The sequence below is a fragment of the Chrysemys picta genome, chromosome 4, assembly GCF_011386835.1.
Source record: "Chrysemys picta bellii isolate R12L10 chromosome 4, ASM1138683v2, whole genome shotgun sequence".
Classification (NCBI taxonomy): Eukaryota; Metazoa; Chordata; order Testudines; family Emydidae; genus Chrysemys; species Chrysemys picta.
The window spans coordinates 127,797,748-127,819,484 of record NC_088794.1 but is presented as its reverse complement, the minus strand read 5'-3'; the positions used below and the strand labels follow the sequence as shown (position 1 = coordinate 127,819,484).

The window sequence follows — 21,737 nt, the reverse complement described above, 5'->3', positions numbered from 1 at the left end:
TCTACACTACCGAGCCCCTTCTGCCGACCTAGGTGGCCTCTAAAGTTAACTTCTGTACTCCACCTCTGTCAGAGGCATATCTCTTAATTCGACATCCACGAGTCGACATAGGGATAGTGTAGACACTGCGTTGTGTAATTCAAATGAATTGGCCCCCAGGAGGTGTCCCACAGTGCTCCGCTGTGACCGCTCTGGAGAGCACTTTCAACTCCACTGTATGCCAGCCAGGTACACAGGAAACAGCAGCTCCCCTGTTAAAGCCCCGGGAACTTTTGAATTTTCGTTTCCTGTTTTATAAGCATGGAGAGTTGGCCAGCACAGCTGATCATGGAGACTCAAGGCCGTAAACGCGCTCCAGCATTGAGTACACAGGAGGTGGAGGATCTTATTGCTGTGTGGGGAGAAGTCTGTGTAGGCAGAGCTCCAATCGAGCAGAAGAAACGCTGATATCTATGCCAAGATTACATGGGGCGAAGGACTACACCAGGGACATGCAGCAGTGCCACGTAGGGTGACCAGACGTCCCGATTTTATCGGGACCGTCCCGATATTTCCTTGTTTGTCCCGCGTCCCGACCGACGTGCGGTCGGGACAACCGGACAAACAAGGAAATGCCCCGAGCCTCGAGCCCGGAAGTGCTCGTGCCCCCCCCCCCCCCGCCCCGACTCCGCCCCCTCCTCCCCCGATTGGCTCCCTCCCCGAATCCCCGCCTCTTCCCCGGGCTCACCATTCCCCCTCCCTCCGCAAGTGCTGGAGGGAGGCCCGGGAGACTCAGAGGCAGCGCGGGGCCGGGGTGAGTAACAGTCCGGCCTGGCCCAGTGCAGGCAGGACTCGGGTGGTTGGGAGAGGAGGGGGGCGACCCGCGGGGGCCAGGCGACGGGGGAGGAAGCGGCCATGGCGCTCGGCGGCTCTGGCGCCCCCGAACCCCCCGAGCCGGGGCCTGCAGCAGCGCGTACGCTGGGCCCAGCCCCTGGCTAGGCACGTCTGGGCTGCCCAGCTGGTGCTATCGCGCGGTGGCCCCGGGGTGGAGGCATCGGCCGCCCAGCCCCGTTCGTTCCCCTGCGGGACGGGGGGGCTGGGGCCTGCTGCCCCCACTCCAGGGCCGCCGCGCGATAGCACCAGCTGGGCAGCAGCCCAGACGCTGGCCAGGGGCTGGGCGCAGCGTGCGCGCTGCTGGGTCCCCGCAGCAGGCCCCGGCTCGGGGGGTTCGGGGGCGCCAGAGCCGCGGGCGCCAAGCGCCATGGCCGCTTCCTCCCCCGCGGCAGTGGGAGCTGCAGCAGCGGCTGCTCCCGAGTCCCGCTGCCCGGGGGGGAGAACAGCCGCCTCCTGGCCCCGCGGGCCGCCCCCCTCCTCTCCCTACCGCCCGACTGAGTCCTGCCTGCTCGGGGCCAGGCCGGACTGTTACTCACCCCGGCCCCGCGCTTCCCCTGAGTCTCCCGGGCCTCCCTCCAGCACTTGCGGAGGAAGTTTTTTTTTTTTTGGCCCCGCCCCCCGCCCACGTCACCCCCCCCGCCACGCCCCCCCCACGTCACCCCCCCCCCCCCCCCCGCGTCCCGATATTTGTCTTTGGTGATCTGGTCACCCTAGTGCCACGTGAAAATAAAGGAGCTTCGGCAAGCATACCAGAAGACAAGGGAGGCAAACACTCGTTCTGGTTCTGCCCCATAGACGTGCTTCTTTTATGAGGAGCTACATGTGATTCTTGGTGGCGACCCCACCACTATCCCAGAACACTCCCAAGGGACCTTGAGCAACAACGAGGAGGACATTGTTAACTAGGAGGAGAAGAATGTGAGGCAGGCAAGCAGAGGATTCATTCTCCCCGACAGCCAAGAACTGTTTTTAACTCTGGTACATCCCTTCACAGGACCAATTGACAGCAGAGTGTGATGTTGGGGAAGGCACCTATGGTGAGTACACATTTCCAATCAAACTGTAGGGCAGGGGTAGGCAACCTCTGGCGCACGTGCCAAAGGCGGCACAGGAGCTGATTTTTCAGTGGCACTCTCACGCCTTGGTCCTGGCCACCCATCCGGGGAGCTCTGCATTTTAATTTAATTTTAAATGAAGCTTCTTAAACATTTTAAAAACCTTATTTACTTTACATACAACAATAGTTTAGTTATATATCATAGACTTATAGAAAGAGACCTTTAAAAAGGTTAAAATGTATTACTGGCACGTGAAACCTTAAATTAGAGTGAATAAATGAAGACTCGGCACCCCACTTCTGAAAGGTTGCCGACCCCTGCTGTAGGGGTTACACGTTTGTTTGTTTGTTCGTGAATCTGAACAAAAAATTAGGTGTAATGGGTATCTGAAACATTAAAATACAATGCAGTTTGCTCAACTGTAACAAAGATAACTTGTTAGACAAATGGCAATTGAGGGAATGTCTACAGAGCAACTAGATGCCCGTGCCAACTGACTTGGGCTTGCAGGGCATGCGCTGTGGGGCTGTTCCATTGTTGTGTAGACTTCTGGGCTTGGGCTGTAGCCCGAGCTCTGGGACCCTCCCACCTTGCAGGGTCCAGATGCCAGGCTCCAGCGCAAGCCCAGAAGTCTACACAGAAACAAAACAGCTCCACAGCCCCAGTCCAAGTCAGCTGGCACAGGCCAGCCATGGGAACTCTGCTGGCATCATTGCAGCACACAGCATTGTAGCATAAGGGCCAGATCTCTGTACCCAGAGTGATAACGTATATGGTCACCTAGGGGAAACGGGGACGTTTTCAATGTTAGCCCTTAAAAACTGCGAACTGTTCAACAAGTAATCGACCCCCTTTCCCCCCATTTGGTGAACTATGGGTGACGCAATCATGCTTTTCCCAAACATGATGTGGTTGGAGGGGATCACCGTATATTGCAAGCAGTATTGGGGGAGGGGAAGGGGGGTGGCAGCTTCCTGTTTGTCTCCCCCCCCCCCCCCCGACCCAGTGCTGCTTATGTAAAAAAAACAAACTATGTGTGGGGGGAGGGGAGGTTTACTCTGGTGCATGTCCTCAAGCACCATCCAGGTTGCTAGGGGAACGGGCCTTTTTTCAAGTTCCAACCTATGATCCCAGGGATGTCTTCATGAAAGCAGCAGCATAAGACTTCTTGCCCATGCCTCGTGGTCTTATTCACCATGGTTGAAGTAGCAAACCGACTCTTGCAATAGCCAGCAGTTGTGATTATGTTGTGGCTTGCAGTGAAGTGTATTGAGGGGTGATTTTTTATTTATTTATTTATTAAAGTTAACCTTGCACCAGAAACAACGTATGCATTGTCAGTGCTCCCCTTGTGCTTTGCTGAAATCTGGTCGGTCGGTGCATCCTTCACACAGACTTTCCCAGATTAGAAGGCGAAAAAAAAAGATTTAATGCATGCCTCCGAGAGTGACAAGACCGAGCTCAGAGCATGGAGGATGAACCTGGATGTGGACAGGAGAGCATACAGGGAACAAGAGTGTGCCATGCAGGAAGAGATGCTGTGGATTATGAAGGAGCAATCAGACATGTTGAGGTTCAAGAAAGGAAGCTGGATGCTAGAGTCCCTCTGCAGCCTATGCTGAATCTGCCGCCATCATCACCCAGTTCTACATTCTCCTGCCCAAATGTCCTATGAGGTGTCGGAGGAGTGGTTCAGTATCCCTTGCACTCAACACCAGGGGAGGGTACAAGGACCAGAAGGCGCTCATTACCACACCTTTGATTGTTGTTGCAGTGTAAGCAACAACAGTAAGCAAATTTTCCTTGTTCCCCCCTCCCCCCCCAGTGTTAGCCCTTTTGCTCCAGGTTATTTTACTTTTGTGTGTGTGTGTGTGTGTGTGTGTGTGTGTGTGTGTGTATAATAAAACTTAATGGATTGAGGAGAAAAGGCTCTTTTTTGTCAATCAACAAATGGTGGTTGGTGGAGGTGGAGTTTACAGGGGAAAAAATGCAACAGAGGGGACACTTTGGTAAGGAACAACATAGATAAGTGTCATATTACTCTGGCTCATTGCTGAAACTGGTTTTCAAAGCCTCATGGAGATGCAGAGCCCCTCGATGTGCTCTTGTTGTTGCCCTGGTGTCTGGCTGCTCAAAATTGGCTGCCAGGCAATCTGCCTCAACCCCTCACCCCGGCGGAAACTTTTTTCTTCCTTTGTTTCACAGATATTATGGAGCATACAGCAGGCAGCAATAACAATGGGGATATTGCTCTCACTGAGGTTCTAACCTAGTAAGCAAACAGCGCCAGTGACCTTGTAAACGTCCAAAGGCACATTCCACCACCATTCTGCACTTGCTCAGCCTATGATTGAACCGGTCCTTACTGCTGTCCAGGCTGCCAGTGTATGGCTTCATGAGCCATGGGAGCAAGGGGTAGGCTGGGTCTCCCAGGATCATGATTGGCATTTCAGCATCACCAATGGTTATTTTACAGTCTAGAAAGTCCGTCCCTGCTTACAGCTTTCTGAGCAGACCTGTTGTGTTCCTAAAGATATGCGTGTCGTACACCGTTCCCGATGTTGGTGAAACAGCCCCTGTGATCCACCAGTGCTTGCAACACCCTTGAGACGTGCCCCTTTGGTTTATGTACTCTTTGACAAGGTGGTCTGGTGCCAAGATAGGGATATGTATTCTATTTATCGTCCCACTGCAGTTAGGGAACCCAGTGGATGGTTTTGCCATTACGATGTCCTGCACATTGCCCAGAGCCACTACCCTTCTTAGCAGAAGTCTGTTAAGGGCCTGCAAACTTGGATCAGAACGGATCCCACGATAGATTTACCCACTCCAAAATGATGCAGTGCCAGACTGTTACCGGGCAGTGGGGCAAGCTTCCACAGAGCTATTGCCCCTTGCTTCTCCACTGTCAGAGCAGCTCTTATTTCAGTATTACTGCGCTTCAGCGCTGGGGAGAGCTCTTCACACAGTTCCTGGAAAGTGGCCTTATGCATTCAAAAGTTCTGCAGCCACTGCTGTCATCCCATTGTTACCCAGGGTTCTTTCAACCCAAAGCTCTTGGTAACTTTTACTGTGCAAGGAGGTGTCAGGAAATAAATTGGGAGACATGGCTGTCCGACGGATAGAGGGCTGGCACAAACAGGACAACACAACAGTGCTTCCACTTAAAGCTAAACTTTTAGACTCAAGCACTTACACACGTCCGCAACAAAATTAGTAAAATACCCCCAACCCTTTAATTAACAAAGCTGAATGAGGCTCTCGAGTGGCACAGTGGCAGCCCGTCTGCCAGTGGGGTACACAAGATGCATCCAGAGGGAGAGACCAGTCCCAAAGAGGTCCCCCCCCATCTCAAGCTTTTTCCCCTTATTTATACATTATAGTAATGCAATGACATGTCCCTTAAAGAAAACTTGTCAAGCAAGCAGTTCCCATGGGCAAGCAAGAGGCTCCTTCTGATTATTGATTAACTAGGTGTGGGTCTTTCCAGAGCCTGCAGCCTTGAGACCCCAATAGACATTCCTGGGGGTACATCCTGCTCTTTTAAAATGAATGTATCAGCAACTTTAACACAATTCTTATCAGGAAGGACGTGGGGTCAAGCTGCCCTTGCTGTGGCACCCCCAAACCCCCTCCCCTCCTGCCTTGGTCAAGCTGAGATTGCTGAATGGCCAATTTACAGCTTCCTGATTGGCCGCCTTTAACAATAAGCCATAGTGGTTTTAGGCACTTTACTGGTTTGCCATAGTCTCCCCATACACAATGGGCGCATAATGATGCGGTCCCACCAGCCAGTACTAGTTTCCCGGGCCCAGAAATGGCACTCAGCAGTGTCAAGGTGATGCGTGACTGTTGCCAGCAACTGCCAACTGCTCCGCCCTGTCTTCCAGCAGGGTTGCTTGTGTGACATCACATTGTTCCACACGGCGGCTCCAGTATAGGCTGTGTAGATGCTGCAGGATAAGGTGCAAGGTGTTTGTAATGCTCACAACAACAGTGTACAGCTGAGTGGGGTCCATGCTTCTCGTGCTATGGTATCCGTGTGGATAATCCAGGCTTACGAAAAAAGGTGTGAAAAAGGCTTGGCTTGTTTACTGTTGATTTCAGAGAGGGAGGGAGGTAAGTGCCATCATGGGAGGCTAACACCATGTTTCCATAACCACCCATGCCAATGTTTTGGTCCCATAAGGCATTGCAAGCCCAACCCAAAATTCTACTCAGCTAGGTGCGCTGTGGGATAGCTACCTATAGTGCAGTGCTCCATGTGTCAGTGCATCCTCACTAGCAAGACCTACATCCCGCTGACTCAACGAGTGTAGTGTGGACCCGCAGGATTGATTTGCTTAAATTGGAGGCTCGATGTCAGTTTACAGAAAGTTGACTTAACTTTGTAGTGTAAACATGGCCTCCGTCTTTGCAGGTCAAGGCCCTAATTTTCATTGTTTTGTTTTTTGCTTGTAGCAGTTCTGTAAATCTCAAATAAAAGACCTACTAGTAGTGGTATTTAACACCTGTTCCCCTCCTCTCCCCTACCAAAATACAGTATTTATAATTTAGTTTGTCATTAAATAAAATCGTTTAAATCACTTTGGTTTTATTTGCTCCACACAGAAACCGAGAAGGCTTTAGTATTTTGTGACGTGCTTGCTAAACAATTCTTCTCTCCACATTTGGCTTAAGCTTCTGGCTACAGGACCATCTTAAGATTTTTGGAGAGTGCCAAAGTTCTTTAGGACCTTCCTTACCTCCCTTCTCCTCCTTGCTATAATAGTACCTTCTGTGTAAAAGAATTGAAGGGGGAAAATTTTGGACTGCCACTAGCCTCTTTCTCTGCAGAAGAAGAAATCCAGTTGCTTATATGGATCTGTTAATGACTATACATTTACATTTTTTGGGACAGTTCTCCAAATAAGGTGGGGATCTTCTTCGAGTGATTGTTCATGTCCATTCCAAGCAACTGTGTGCACGCCAGCCGGAAGATTTCCCCCTAGCTGCGAGAGCGAGCAAAGTTCTAGCTAGCCGTCACCGGCGGTAAGAAGGAACTGAGGGGGTGGAGGGTCAGCGGGCCCCTACATAGGGTGCCATGAAGGCTACACTCCGGGGGGCGCATAGGCCGACCCTATGGCGCTGCTAGGGGAAAATCTTCCAGCTGGTGAGCACGTGGTGTGCACATACCTGCTTGGAATGGACATGAACAACAGTTACAAAAAGGTGAGTAACCATTTTATTTGGAGGTGCAAGGTCTTCCTTTGTCCAAGCATTTTGCAGACATTTGGTGAATGTTAGGTTCTTTTTTTCCTAATTATGTAACTCTAGAATCCAAATTATCCATCAATATTATGCAGTCATGACATCATAGATAAGGATCCCTATAGGAAGATATTTTAAACCTTAATTCAAGGGCTTAAGATATCCATTCCGCTCCTTTTCTCTCAAACTTAGAGAGAGTGAGTACATAAAGGAACATAAATTAAATATGCTAACCTAAAAGTTGTGCATCTTCCTTCATCCCATTTTTTTCCTCCTTCCATGCGTGATCTATTTTATGCATCTACATACCTAAGATTTAAGACACTTACTACTCGGAGTAGGGGGTGGGCTCTGGTGAAGGCTAGGGTAATGCCCGGGTGAGACACCCAGACCATACCCCCTTGAAATAACTATAAGCAAATGGGCCCTTAACTCCCGTTTTGAAATTAATCATCTTTGATCCCAAACTATCCACAACAAAAATCATGAACTGTATGGGAAATTGTAAGCAGTAGCTACAAGGTGAGCTAGATTGAGATAAATAAAAGTGAAAATCACAAATCAGGGTAACTTTTTAGTGACTTACAGGTTAAAAACAGCCTCTTCTCTTTCCTCCCTCCCCCGATATTGCAGAAATATTTTTGTCTTAATAGCAAAAGTGGAAAATTTCAGGTCATGGAAAATTTCCAAGCCATAGTTTTAGGGGGCCCCAAATAGGGCTTCATAATGAAAGTTGGTTGCAATCTTTAATAGGAGAGGCTACAAACTTTATAATATATGAAAAGGAGATAAATGGGTTACGAGGGATAGCATGGGTGAGATAGGAGCCTTTTACCAGAATTCCATCAAAAACTAAATTGAGTCGCTTCCAATGTTGGTTATTTGGAAGCCATTATTGGGGTTAATGCTTGCGTGGTTTGTGTAGATTGTAGTTTAGTTTATCAGTTTGTATTTACAGGCTGAATAATTGATGTCAGCCTTACTGGCAGTTACTGACATTATTGGAGCTAGTTTCACAAGTAACAGTTTGAGAGTTAACATCTGTAATATTTCACGGTTCTATTGAACACTTTTTTGTGAAATATTTATGTGAACACTTTGTTGTAAGAAGTAGGGCTTTTACACCTCTAAAAATGTATGCAATTAGACTTCAAGTCTCCTCTTGCTGTTTACATTGAAAATTCCTGACTTAGTGCCATAGGATTAAATAGAAGAAAACGGATTGCTATGTTGCTAAACAACTTTGAATATGTAAATTTATAATTTAAAGCATTTGAAGAGCAAATATAGCTTGACTCTAAAGGAACAAGAAAAAACTAAAGTACAAAGGAAGTTGTATTTAAACACTTTTTAATCTCATTTTATAACACAGAGAGTAGTTAATACAAATTTTCATCTTCAGCATGTGTTTTATAACATTAACTAAAAATAACAGACTCAAAGACTCTAAGGCCAGAAAGGACCATCATCATCTAGTCCAGTGGTTCTCAAACTGTGGGTTGTGACCCCAGAGTGGTTCAGGGCTCTGTTTTAATGGGGTTGCTGGGCCTGGCATTAGACTTGCTGGGGCTCGGGGCCGAAGCTGATGCCTGAGACCCACTGCCTTGAGGATGGCGTGGATTGCACCCTCAGCAAGTTTGCAGATGACACTAAACTGGGAGGAGTGGTAGATAAGATGGAGGGTAGGGATAGGATACAGAGGGACCTAGACAAATTAGAGGATTGGGCCAAAAGAAATCTGATGAGGTTCAACAAGGACAAGTGCAGAGTCCTGCACTTAAGACGGAAGAATCCCATGCACCTCTACAGACGAGGGACTGAGTGGCTAGGCAGTAGTTCTGCAGAAAAGGACCTAGGGGTTACAGTGGATGAGAAGCTGGATATGAGTCAACAGTGTACCCTTGTTGCCAAGAAGGCTAATGGCATTTCGGGCTGTATAAGTAGGAGCATTGCCAGCAGATCGAGGGACGTGATCATTCCCCTCTATTCGGCATTGGTGAGGCCTCAACTGGAGTACTGTGTCCAGTTTTGGGCCCCACACTACAAGAAGGATGTGGAAAATTGGAAAGAGGGTAACAAAAATGATTAGGGGGCTGGAGCACATGATTTATGAGGAGAGGCTGCGGGAACTGGGATTATTTAATCTGTAGAAGAGAAGAATGAGGGGGGATTTGATAGCTGCTTTCAGCTACCTGAAAGGGGGTTCCAAAGAAGATGGATCTAGACTGTTTTCAGTGGTAGCAGATGACAGAACAAGGAGTAACAGTTTCAAGTTGCATTGGGGGATGTTTAGGTTGGATATTAGGAAAAACTTTTTCAGTGGGAGGGTGGTGAAGCACTGGAATGGGTTACCTAGGGAGGTGGTGGAATCTCCTTCCTTAGAGGTTTTTAAGGTCAGGCTTGACAAAGCCCTGGCTGGCATGATTTAGTTGGGGATTGGTCCTGCGTTGAGCAGGGGGTTGGACTAGATGACCTCCTGAGGTCCCTTCCAACCCTGATATTCTATTCTATATTCCATAGTCTATGAAGCCCTTATGCTTTGACCCCTCTCCCCCCCCACCCCTTGCACCTAGGGCGGTGGGGCTTGGGCTTTGGCACCTTCATCCCCACCCAGAGCAGTGGGGTTTTGGCAGGCTCAGGCTTCGGTTCCCCCCTCCTGGGGTCATGTAGTAACTTTTGTTGTCAGAAGGGGGTTGCAGTGCAAAGAAGTTTGAGAACCCCTGATCTAGTCTGATTTCCCGCACATTGCAGGCCACAGAACCTCACCCCCCACTTCGGTAGTAGGCCCATAACCTCGGGCAGAGTTACTGAAGTCCTCAAATCTTAAAGACATCAAGTTACGGACAATCCACCATTTACTGTAGTTCAAACCAGCAAGTGACCCATTCCCCATGCTGCAGAGGAAGGCAAAAAACAAAACAAAAATCCCAAAACAACCCAGGGTTTCTGCCACTTTGATCTGGGGGAAAATTCCTTCTCAACCCAAAATATGGCAATCAGGTACACCCTTAGCATGTGGGCGAGACCCACCAGCCAGACACCTGGGAAAGAGTTCTCTGTAGTCACTCAGAGTCCTTCCCATCTAGTGTCCCATCTCTGGCCATTGGAGATACTTGCTGATAGCAGTCACAGATGGCCACATGCCATTGTAGGCAATCTCACCATACCATCCCCTCTATAAACTTCTCAAGCTCTGTCATGAAAGAAGCTAGGTTATTTTGTCCCCACTGCTCCCTTTGGAAAGCTGTTCCAGAACTGCACTCCTCTGATGGTTAGAAACCTTTGTCTACTTTCAAGCCTAAACTTACTGATGGCCAGTTTATATCCATTTGTTCTTGTGCCAGAATTGGCCCTCAACATAAATAACTCCTCTCCCTCCCTGGTTTTTATTCCTCTGATGTATGTATATACAATAATCCTATCTCCCCTCAGCCTTCGTTTTATTAGGCTAAACAAGCCAAGTTCCCCAAGTCTCAATTGTAAGGCAGGTTCTCCATTCCTCTGATCATCTTACTAGCTCTTCTCTGTATTTATTCCTGTTTGAATTAATCTTTCTTAAACATGGGAGACCAGAACTGCAGACAGTATTCCAGATGAGGTTTCACCAATGCCTTGTATAATGGTGGTAACATTTTCCTATCTACACTGGAAATTCCTCACCTGATGCATCGTATGATTGCATTAGCCTTTTTCACAGCCGCATCACATTGGTGGCTCATAGTCATTCCCCTTCTTTGTCGCTTTCAACTAATATATCCCCAGTTTATAGTAAAAATTCTTTTTGCTGGTCCCGAAGTGCTATTAAATTAAACCTTGCATTATTAAATTTCATCCCATTTCTGTTACTCTAGTTTTCATGGTTGACCGTATCTTCTTGTATGATTCCTGTTGTCCTCCATATTGGCAGTACCTCCCAAGTTTGTGTCATCTGTAAATTTTATTAGTGCACTCCCACTTTTTGTACCAAGGTCATTAATGAAAATGTTAAGTAGATTGGTTCCAGGACTAATCCTTGAGGAGCTCTAATTGTAACCTCCCTTTCCAGGTCTCACTCCTGCTCTTCTTTTCCATCTCATGGCCAGCTAAAGGAATTTTCTGTTTTGTAATAGAGTGTAACCGCTGGAATGGATTCACTCCCTGAACACCAGATGTTTTCCCCATACTTTCTCTTGCAGCCAAAGGTCTTTGGGTGCCTTTTGAATAGCTTCAAAATGAACTGGGGCTGATTGAGACGGTCCAGCAAGGTGGTTTTGGCACCTGAACATTAGTCTCCACCTCCCCCCCACCTCCTCTTTCCGGATGACCATTTTACTTCCAGTGGAACCTCTACTTTGCTGGCAATCAGTTTGGGATCACACCGAGAGAGCTGCAGAGCAGTCTTAGAGATAACACCCTGCCTATCTGCTGCTGTTCCAGAACCTGCATCATACTGGAAAGACTACAACCATATTCAGATAGGAGGAGGAAAAACACCTTCAATGGCACTTCACACAAATACCCACCATAACTACTTCCACTTGTCCTGAGAGTCTTGGTACCAGTACCCTCCCCCCCCCCCCCCCCTGCACATACTCCTTCTGCTAAACCCTTAAGTCTTGTAATTCTCAGAAATGCTCCCTGCAGTGTACTTCAAAGCTATGTATACATGCTCCCTATAGTCGATTTACAACTCAATAACTGTCTATAATACAGTCAATTAAGGGGAAGGAAGTAATTTCCTGTGCCCGTGGTTGTGTGTTGGTTAGTACTGTGCGGTTCCCTTTTAACTGAAGGTCTCTCCCAGCTCTATGTGTACTTAGCCTCAAAGCAGTTTGTTAGACTATAGAGAGAGTTAGGGCTAGTTAGAAAATTTTGTACTGTCTTCACTTTCAGAGCTCTGCAACAGGCTTTTATGAAAGGTTGTGGAATCCCCATCAATGGAAGGTTTTTAAGAACACATTGGGCAAACACCTGTCAATGATGTCTAAGTTTACTTTGTCCTGACACAGCACAGGGGGCTGGACTTGATGGTTTCCCGAGGTCCCTTCCAGCCCTACATTTCTATGACTATCTGCCTCTAATGGGTTTTCTAGCCCTATTCAAAACTCAGGTAGGAGTAGAGAAGTTATTTTACCTCTCTGTTTGGCACTGATGCAACTGCTGCTGGAATACTATGTCTAGTTCTGGTGTTCTCAATTCAAGAAGGATGTTGATAAATTGGAGAGGGCTCATAGAAGAGCAACGAGAATGATGAGGATTAGAAAATCTGCCTATTAGTGACAGACTCAAGGTGCGCAATCTGTTTGGTTTAACAAAGAGAAGTTTAAGGGGTGACTTGATTACAGTGTATAGACAACATACAGTTAATAATGGGTTCTTCAATCTAGCAGAGAAAGGCATCACACAATCCAATGGCTAGAAGTTGAAGCTAGACAAATTCAGACTGAAAATAAGGCATACATTTTTACAATGAGAGCAATTAACTGCTGGAACAGTTTACCAAAGTCGTCATGATAGTGAGAATTAAGTGCCCCACTATAGACCCCTCAAAGAGACCTGACTTTTCAGAGTAGAAAGTCAACATTTCTGAAAATCAGACTATTTAAAGTTGTCTCAGGTGGGAGCACTCCAAAAATGAAATCCCTAGTCACTTCTGAAAATATACACCACTGTTCTGTATAATCATAGTGGGAGAAATGTTCCCAAGTGATCAGTAGTTCGGTTCACAGTAGTGATGAGGAAAGACTTTCTTAATGTTTGCCCTTAAACTATTTGCTTAGGAGGCTACTTGGAGCCTGATGTGAGTTTTGCTACTGACTTCAATGGCAGAAGGATTGGGCCCATGGTTAGTAAGAAATCAGACAGTAAGGGTAATTGCTGACAGAATTTTAGCCCTACTCTTATACGGGGCTGGATTTAGGAAGTGCGGGGCCTGATTCGAATACCCGGCGGCGGTTCGGGTCTTCGGCGGCACTTCGGCGGCGGGTCCTTCACTCGCTCCGGGTCTTCCGCGGCACTGAAGGACCCGCTGCCGAAATGCCGCCCAAGACCCGGAGCGAGTGAAGGACCCGCCGCCGAAGACCCAGACCGCCACCGGGTGAGTAAAAATTTAAAAGGCGCCTAAGTTAGGCGCGCTTCTTTAGGGCGCGGGGCCTTCTTAGGTGCGGGGCCATTTTCGGGGGAATCGGCCTAAAGCAGGCCCATCTCTTATAATTAGGATGGTATTTTATTTTACTGTATGTATCTTTTTGTGTACAAAACGTGTCTATTTATAATGCTAATAATTTCATCTAGTCAAAGAACTAATTTTTTTTGGTTACTGTAATAGTGTCATGGCTTTGTTTTGTTGCATTTTGTTTTCTAAAGAATAATTTACATTTAAACACTGCTTACCTTAGGAAAAGGTTTATTTGCTACTTAATGTTACTATGGGCTGCCAATCACCCTGAGTTGTCAAACCATTTTATTCCTTCTGAATGCTTTGTTTGGTACTGAATGGGAAGAATGAAGATTTTTTTTTTTTTTAATCCCGGAGCTTTTGCATAAAGTCTTTAGCAATTTTAGAAATGACTTGGCAACTGTTGACATAAATACTGTTCCTGCAATTGGACCCATGCTGGCAACCCTTACTCCTGCATGGAGATCGATTGACATGAGATGAATTGTGCAGATCCAGCAGCAGAATAGGGGCCTAATGAGTGAATTTTGTGAATTATTTTTAATATTTCCATGATTCCCTATGGTTTTATTAGAAAATTAGTGTAGCAATTTGAGGGGGGAAATTTCTTTATTTCAAACTATAGAAGATTTTTAAATCAAACAGCAGCTTTGATAATTTTGTGTTGGAAAACACTGTCATTGCCACACTTCTGGAGGTTTTTTAATTCTGAAATTCTATTTTGGCTTTTTTTCTGGCAATCTTTGAATTACTAACTATAGATAAAATAAATTAAGTTTTTATTCTTTTTACAGCACAGCTCTTTTAATTACTTTTTAGGTACCACAATGCTTGTGAATCAGTGTCTGCCCTTCCTACTGGCCTGGTGTGTTTTGGCTAAGTTTACTGACATTTGGCTGAACTTTAAGTAGCAATTAGACAAAATGCCTGGAAGATTCTTGCCAAGGTTTTCAGAAGTGACTATTGAGTTTGGAAATTATATTTTTTGAGTGCTCAACTTGAGCCACCTTAAAGATGCCTGATTTTTAAAGGGAGGGTCCTCAACACTTTCTGAAAATCAGGACCCTTTAAAATTAGTATAGTTAGGCCTCCCAAATCAATAGTTACTCTTGGAAATCTCAGCTTTTAGCTTTAATTATAAATGAATTTTTTTATATTACATAAACAACTCAAAGAAAATTTTAGTTACATACTGCTAAACTAACCTTGTAAAACTTATGAACCAATCATAGGAAGTCCCCATGTTATATTGTTCTTAATGAACGTTTGTCATTCATTTTACCTTTATTAATCACAAATGAATGTGTGAGTCCTATTATCCTACAAAAATGAAAAACTTACTTTGGCTATACAATTTCTTTCTCCACAGTAACGCCATTGTACATTAAATATCTTCTCTTTCTAGTTTTGTCATTTAGCAGTGTCATGGTTTCCCCTTTTCTTCTTTGTGTTCATTTAACACACTTCCCACTTACTGTAGATTGCTTGTTCAGTGTATAGTAAAAGAGACCTTTGACTGTAAAATTTGACTGGTATCTGCAACACACTTCAGTGAAGGAAGGGAGTGGGTTTTGTAGTTTGTTTTGGTAACCATTCGCTATTGCCATCTTTCAGCAGTGCTCACTGGCAAGTTGTTGATTCCTTTGGCCTTCAGACAGGAAGGGTTGGCTGTCTGCTGCAACAGGTCTTTGTCCAAGGTTTCAACCAACATCATTTAGATGCTAATGTGTTGTAAGCTTGCTGTTTTGTACTAGAACTTGACTGAGTTTCTGGTATGTGGCCTATCTGGGATACATGTTAGTTTTGGCCTTAAAAGGCCTATCGTGCTGAAGGGCGGTCAGTGTCTGTGATTAATTGATGCCCATCAATTAAAATTTCAATCCCCTGTTTTACAGCTATGTAGTGTTAAAACAGAAGTTGTCAGTGAATTTTTCATGAATCAGTGATACTTAATCCATTTCCATTTTGTCACCTTAATGTGTTTGCTTCCTACATTAATAATCAAAAACTAATATTATGTAGTATATGAAGTTAGATATTATGCCGAAGGATTCTGTCATTTTTTTCTGTTCAGATTAGTACATCACTGGAAATTAAAAGTTTAATATTATAATAATATATTTTGACTACCTCTCTGCATCAGAGAAAACATTCTGCTCCCCTTGTAGAGAGAACCATTTCTATCTTTAACAAGGTTTTTACCCGATTTAGCAATTTTACTAGATAGTATATTATTAAAGGAATCATTGTTTTCTAACAGCATCTGAAATGATTTTACTGTTAGACCATATGCTATTTCAATAGAAATCATGCACGCTTTAGACTGTGTGAATGAGCAATTTGATGGTAACTAACAAATTAGACATAACAGGAACTCATTAAACTTCAGCACTGATCACTAAATGTACCAAGTGGTTGTCTGTACTTTTCTGGAGAAAAGAAAGGAAAAAAGAAATTTTATCCTGGAGAAAAGGGTCTTTACATGAGACAGATGTTTAATATGGTAGCTTGGGATATAAAGTTCAAGCAGTTCTCTCTTTTGCACAAGAGTGCAAAATATATCATTTGATTTTACATATTTTCCTGAATGTAATGGAAAACCCTTTTGTAAAATGAAGTAATAATTGTGTTTGCATTTATTTCACCATAAAACTAATGCATGCTGTAAGCCTTTTAAAGTATGGTCAATATTAAGTTTCTTTAAAACTCCATTTTGGTAATAACTGAAACACACAGTGAAGTGTGGCTTTTTTGTTTGTTTGTTTTGTTTTTTAAAGCTGTAAATCTAATTGGACTTTAGCAATTACTTTAGCAAATAAAACAAAAAATATGCAAATATCTCCTGAGCACTTAGAACCGATATTTCAGACACTCACTGTCTGTATCCCCAGCCAAGAAAGGACATATGATGATTAGATTTTGAAGGACCATGTGCTGTTGCCACAGAGCTAAATATTAAAATGCAAGAAAACAGACTACCACATGGCATGATTGATTTTTATGGGAGTTCATGTTAAAGTGTTCTCTTTTTATATTACCTTATAGGTTACCTAGGGTGAAACAAAATTACAGGCTTGGAAACTCTGGAAAAGCTCAGTAGCAGCATTGGAGGTAAAAATGAACACACTGAAGTAATCTTTAGGAATGTCCTTTTTTGTTTACTTTATTAAAACTGATTAGGATAGAAATTCTTATCAAGGTTCATTTTGTATTTTATCTTTTCAGTAACAGTTTGTTTACAAAAATGGATTTTAGAGCTTTTTTCTTTTGGTGAATGGTTCAGTCATTCTGGGAATAAATTGAGTAACTTCTGTTGCTCCCTTTTCTCTATGGGGATGTATATAGTGAATACACGAAGTACAATTGCTGCTTAGAGACTATCCATACTTTTGTGGTTCAGATGCAAATCTGTGGAGCAGCAATTACAATGTTTGTATTAAACTAAATTATTTGTTAAATCCTGATAGTTGCATTTATACAAATGACATTTAAATATATGGATACTTTTTAATTTGAACTTCGATTTTGGACAATGCACCATCTTACTAGATATTAATCAATAAGATATTTTAAAATTAATTCAAATATGAATGTATTGACATGTTCAGGAGGCAGTAAAATACACTCAGTGCTTTTTCATGCATTGAGGGCGTTTTTTGAGGCTCAAATTAAAATTTGCACAAAACATAATTTGAACTGTTTTTGCCTTTTTCGTTTGTTTATCACTTAGAAGTGAAATGAAAGGAATTCTGTATTGGTGTGTGTGAAAAATGTAGCATAATTAAACGAGATACAGAACTACTGCATTTCTCTTCTAATTGTCATTCTTGTTGACTACTAAAAGCCTATTGGTTTTCAGCAGTTGCTGAATTTAAAATATGATTTTTTGTAGTAGTTTTAAAATGTCCAGGTAAAATAAATCTTGTAATTTGTCTTTTCACTTCTTGCTGAGTCTTTTCCTTTTTTGAACTTTCATTTCTTGAAATATTTTTTACTCACTTTAAAAAATACAAATTCTGAAATTTTTACATCTGATTCTCACTGTTAAACTAAAATACTGGAGAATATGTTGTCACTTTCAGGATAGACCTTTAACATAAGAGCTTACCTTTCCTGTGTACTGATATAGATATATCTCTCTGGATGGTTTTGAGAAATTACATAAGGGACCTTTACATTACTACTTATGACCAAAATATTATTGTCCGTTCTTTTACAAATTCCTTGTATTTTGCACTATTTACAGAATTTTTGAGCTATCCTTTTTTAATTCCACACCGATGATGTTAATTTTTTTCATTTTAGAGCAGAAGCTTGCAAATGATGCAATTAATGTACAAACTGATATCATGATGTCAAAATGCAGTTCAAAGAACACAAACACAGAGATCTCAGAAATTAAAACGGTAAGTCTGCTTTATAATATGAGAGAAACAGATTACAAACAAGTATATGTGTATCAAATTAGGCATTAACATGTTTTATTGAATTTCTTTAAATGGCTAAACCTTTAGAACAATACTGTAAAGGCTTTTTAGGTTCACAATCTAGGCTAATATAAATATAAAATTATTGAATAATCTGTAGTTTAATTTTATATACACACACACAATTTTTACGAAGTAGTAGCATTATTTTCTCCATAAGTGCGGACTATGTAAGAGGCAGGTAGCTAACCAAAAACAATTATAAATGCTTACTATTAGATTAGTCATAAACTACAGACCTTTAAAAATCATATTACGTTTCATAAAATTAGAAATGTTTAACTTATTTTTAAATTTCAATGATTTTTTAGATTTAAACATTTGCAGTATTGTGAACTCAAGCATTATGATGCAAGTGAATTAGACTCAGAATGAATATATACTTTTTAAAAAAGGATGGAGAGGTGGAATCTTGCCAGTGTGCTTATCTAAACTGAAAGAAATACAGGAAGTAAATAGCACAAAATATGTCAGACTTGATTAAAAAGTACTTTGTTTTAATGATAAGGCAAAAAAAAGTAAGGATTTGCACTTGACTCAATTTTAGCTCCATATATAACTTCAGGAGAAGAAAACACTGTCAAAATTATTTTTCATAGTGGGGGGGGAAAGGTGGGGTTTTTTTTTAGTTCTCTAGGAGGTTTCACAATGAAGAGTGATGCAGAATTTATTTATTTATTTTTTTAATTTGCAGTAGTGTGCTTCTATCTGTGCTACATTTTTAGCTAACCTGGAACTCTGCTCAGTTAGCTGATGGGGTGAAGGTGTGCTGTCCTGATTCTTGTGACTGTTGGGAGCCGGGGCTGCTCTGACATAAGCTTGAAATGGCCCCAGTGAGCAATCACACGAGGCTGGGTCTTCTGGAGCTGGGTGCTTTGGCTACTCTGGCTCTGTCAAGGCTAATTCCTCACTCAGGCACTTCGAGTGCAGAAGGTGGGGGCCTGCAAGGATTCTAAAAATTAATACTGGCCACTTGAGGCTTGTATTAAACTCCCAAGGTTACAGCTTTTCTCTGACGTTGGATTAGTAGATGCTGCCACCATCCAAGTGCAGAACCCCTTTGAGAGCTCAGGAAGGTGCACTTGGGAATTTCTTCCTGTTGGGTACCCTCAAGCCCTTTTACCCCCCCCCCCCCTCCAGGGAAGAGCTGAGAGAGAGAGAGAAAAAAGGAAATCAGCTGTTGCCACCAGCTAATTAAACAACATCTGCACAAACCTCTTAAGACACACAAATCCAATTCTGTTCTTAAAGGGAAATTTTATTTTAAAAAAAGAAAAGAAAATGCATCTGGGAACTCAGGCTATTGCTAGATTTTAAAAGAGCAACTACAAGAATTAAGCACCAAGAATAGCTTTCTTGAGGTCCAGCTTAACGGTTGCAAGCAAAACAAAAGCACTTGGGGTTAGCACAGAGGAATCCACAAGCCATAAAGAAATAAAAGGGATAAACCTAATTGTGTCTTCCTAGCCATTTCCTGATCTACTTACATATCTGGGGTTTTAAATGAGTAGTTTCTAGGTATGATACTGATAATATTTTCATACCTGGCCTAAGCTTCTTACAGCATAGTTGCTGCCCTGTCTGCCCCTCCCCAGGAGAACAACCACAGACAGACAAAAAGGGGAGTTTTTTCTTAATTTTAACAAGTTCTAGCTTTCCCATTGGCTCTTTTGGCCAGGAACCCACTTACTTCCTTTTACCTATGAATACCAGTGAGACTTTTTAACCCTTTACAGGTAGGGCCATTAGAGAACAGCTACTAAGAGGGATTTTATAGCTGTTGGCTAACTGGGTGTCCATAAAAGGGAGCTATTCCTCCCCCCCCCTTCATTTATCACAGCCTCCTACCGTCTGAGCACCCCCAGTATATCCTCTGTGTCAAGGAGGCCATAGAAGGGGAATCTGTGTAGTGCCAGCTCTGCACCTTCCAGGGCAATCCTTAGCTGTCTGTTTAGGGCAGCTTTAGAGCCCCTCTCCTTCACCCCTTTGCAGGGTGGTACAAAAGGGCTATAATGTGGACCAGAATCTGGCTCTATGTATCTTTGTTCTGCTAAAGTGGGAACTTTCCTTTCTAAAACTTACGGACACTGTTTTGTTATTTCTAAGGCCGGTCTGCATTCGAAATGTTTGCTGGCATATCAGTGTCAGTTAGGAGTGTGCCAATTTGTGCACTGGCAAAAGTATACACATTATATGCAGCTGTGCCAGCATAAAAGCCCTTTTGCTGGTATAGCTTATTTCACTCTGAGAACTGGTTTAAACTATGCCGGCAAAATCACTTTTTTGCTGGTATAAACTGCATCTACATTGGAGGATTTGCTGGTATAGCTATACCAGTAAACATTTTCTAGTTTAGACCTGACCTTAGTGTCAGTTCTTTAGTCCCCTTTCTCATTAGAGATACCGCAGTTTTAACCTAGGATAAGGGTGGGCAAACTATGGCCTGCGAGCTGTTTCAAGCCAGCCTGCGAGCTCCCGGTGGGGAGCTGGGTCAGGGCTGCATCAGGTTGCTCCCGGAAGCCGCGCCATGACCCCACTTTGAGGGTCGGGGGCCGCTCCACACCTAGGAGCCAGAGAAGGGACATGCCACTGCTTCCGGGAGTCGCTTGAGGTAAGCGCCGCTCGGAGTCTGCACCCCTGAGCCTCTCCCCATGCCCCAACCCTCTGCATCAGCCCTAATCCCCCTCCTACTCTTCAAACCCCTCGATCCCAGCACAGAGCACCCTCATGAACCCCAAACCTCATCCCTAGCCCCACCCCAGGGCCCACACCCCATCCAGAACCTGCACCCCTTCCTGCACCCCTGCCCCAGCCCTGATTCCCCTCCAAACCCCTCAGTCCTAGCCCAAAGCACCCTCCTACACCCCAAACTCCTCATCCCCAGCCCCACAATCAGAGCCCTAACCCCAATTTTGTGAGCATTCGTGGCCTGCCGTACAATTTCTATTCCCCGATGTGGCCCTCAGGCCAAAAAGTTTGCCCACCTCTGACCTAGGATGAGGGACTTCAAAGGTCCTTAATTTGCTGAGACTAAGTTCTAAATTGTCCACCATTTCAGCAGGTCAGGAAGAATCCGTCAGGAACTCCAGCTATTGACAATACTACATGGGTTATAGAAGAAGCTCTTCAGAGGCAGGTCAGTCTAACATGAGCCTCAACATAATCCTGATCTTATTAAAATTATTAAAGAGGCTTTGCTGAGCAACAAAAAAACAGCCTTTTATTCTCTCAGTATGCTTGTTGAGAAAGCAGTATTCTGCTTACATGTTGTATAGCGTGTATATAAAGATGATATCTTGTTGGTTCACATCTTGTTATACATTGCCTAAAAAAGTCTAGGGTTTTTTGGTTCAAGAAGGGAATTAAAAATGAAGTTAAATAATTGCACCATATTTCCAGTGAAAGATACCTCAGGGAAATTTGTTCCTAGAGGGCTTTTGAGTATTTCAGCTACAATACAATCTCTTTGCACTTTTCTTGAGTTTAAAGAAAACAAACCTGAGATCCCAAACTTTTCTAAGAGACTATTGGAAGACAAAACAAAAACTAAGCCCTGGTCTACACTACAGGGTTAGGTCACATTTAGCCGCGTTAGGTCGATTTTATAATGAAAAATCTACACAAGCAACCCCGTTCCGTCAACCGAAAGGGCTCTTAAAATCAACTTCTGTACTTCTCCGCGGCGAGGGGAGTAGCGCTAAAATTGACCTTGCTGAGTCGAATTTGGGGTAGTGCAGACGCAAATCGACGTTACTGACCTCCTGGAGCTATCCCAGAGTGCTCCAATGTGACCGCTCTGGACAGCACTTTCAACTCTGATGCACTAGCCAGGTACACAGGAAAAGCCTCGGGAACTTTTGAATTTCATTTCCTGTTTGGTCAGCATGGTGAGCTCCATGCTTGTGGTGCTAT

At 43.8% G+C, this 21,737-nt stretch overlaps 1 protein-coding gene across 18 annotated transcripts in view; it reads left to right on the top strand.

Annotated features, from left to right (window-relative positions):
- The window catches only part of DICER1 (dicer 1, ribonuclease III), a 98,640-nt gene that overhangs the window by 8,017 nt on the left and 68,886 nt on the right, over positions 1-21,737 (top strand). For 5 of the 18 annotated variants that reach the window (XR_006176507.2, XM_042858675.2, XM_005307506.4 and 2 more), the window contains exons 2-4: positions 16,384-16,449; positions 17,644-17,744; positions 20,884-20,961. The gene's annotated coding sequence lies outside the window, so the exon portion shown is untranslated. The remainder of the gene's footprint in view (positions 1-16,383; positions 16,450-17,643; positions 17,745-20,883; positions 20,962-21,737) is intronic. The other 13 variants (XM_065593543.1, XM_005307507.4, XM_065593544.1 and 10 more) reach the window with 8 other exon arrangements.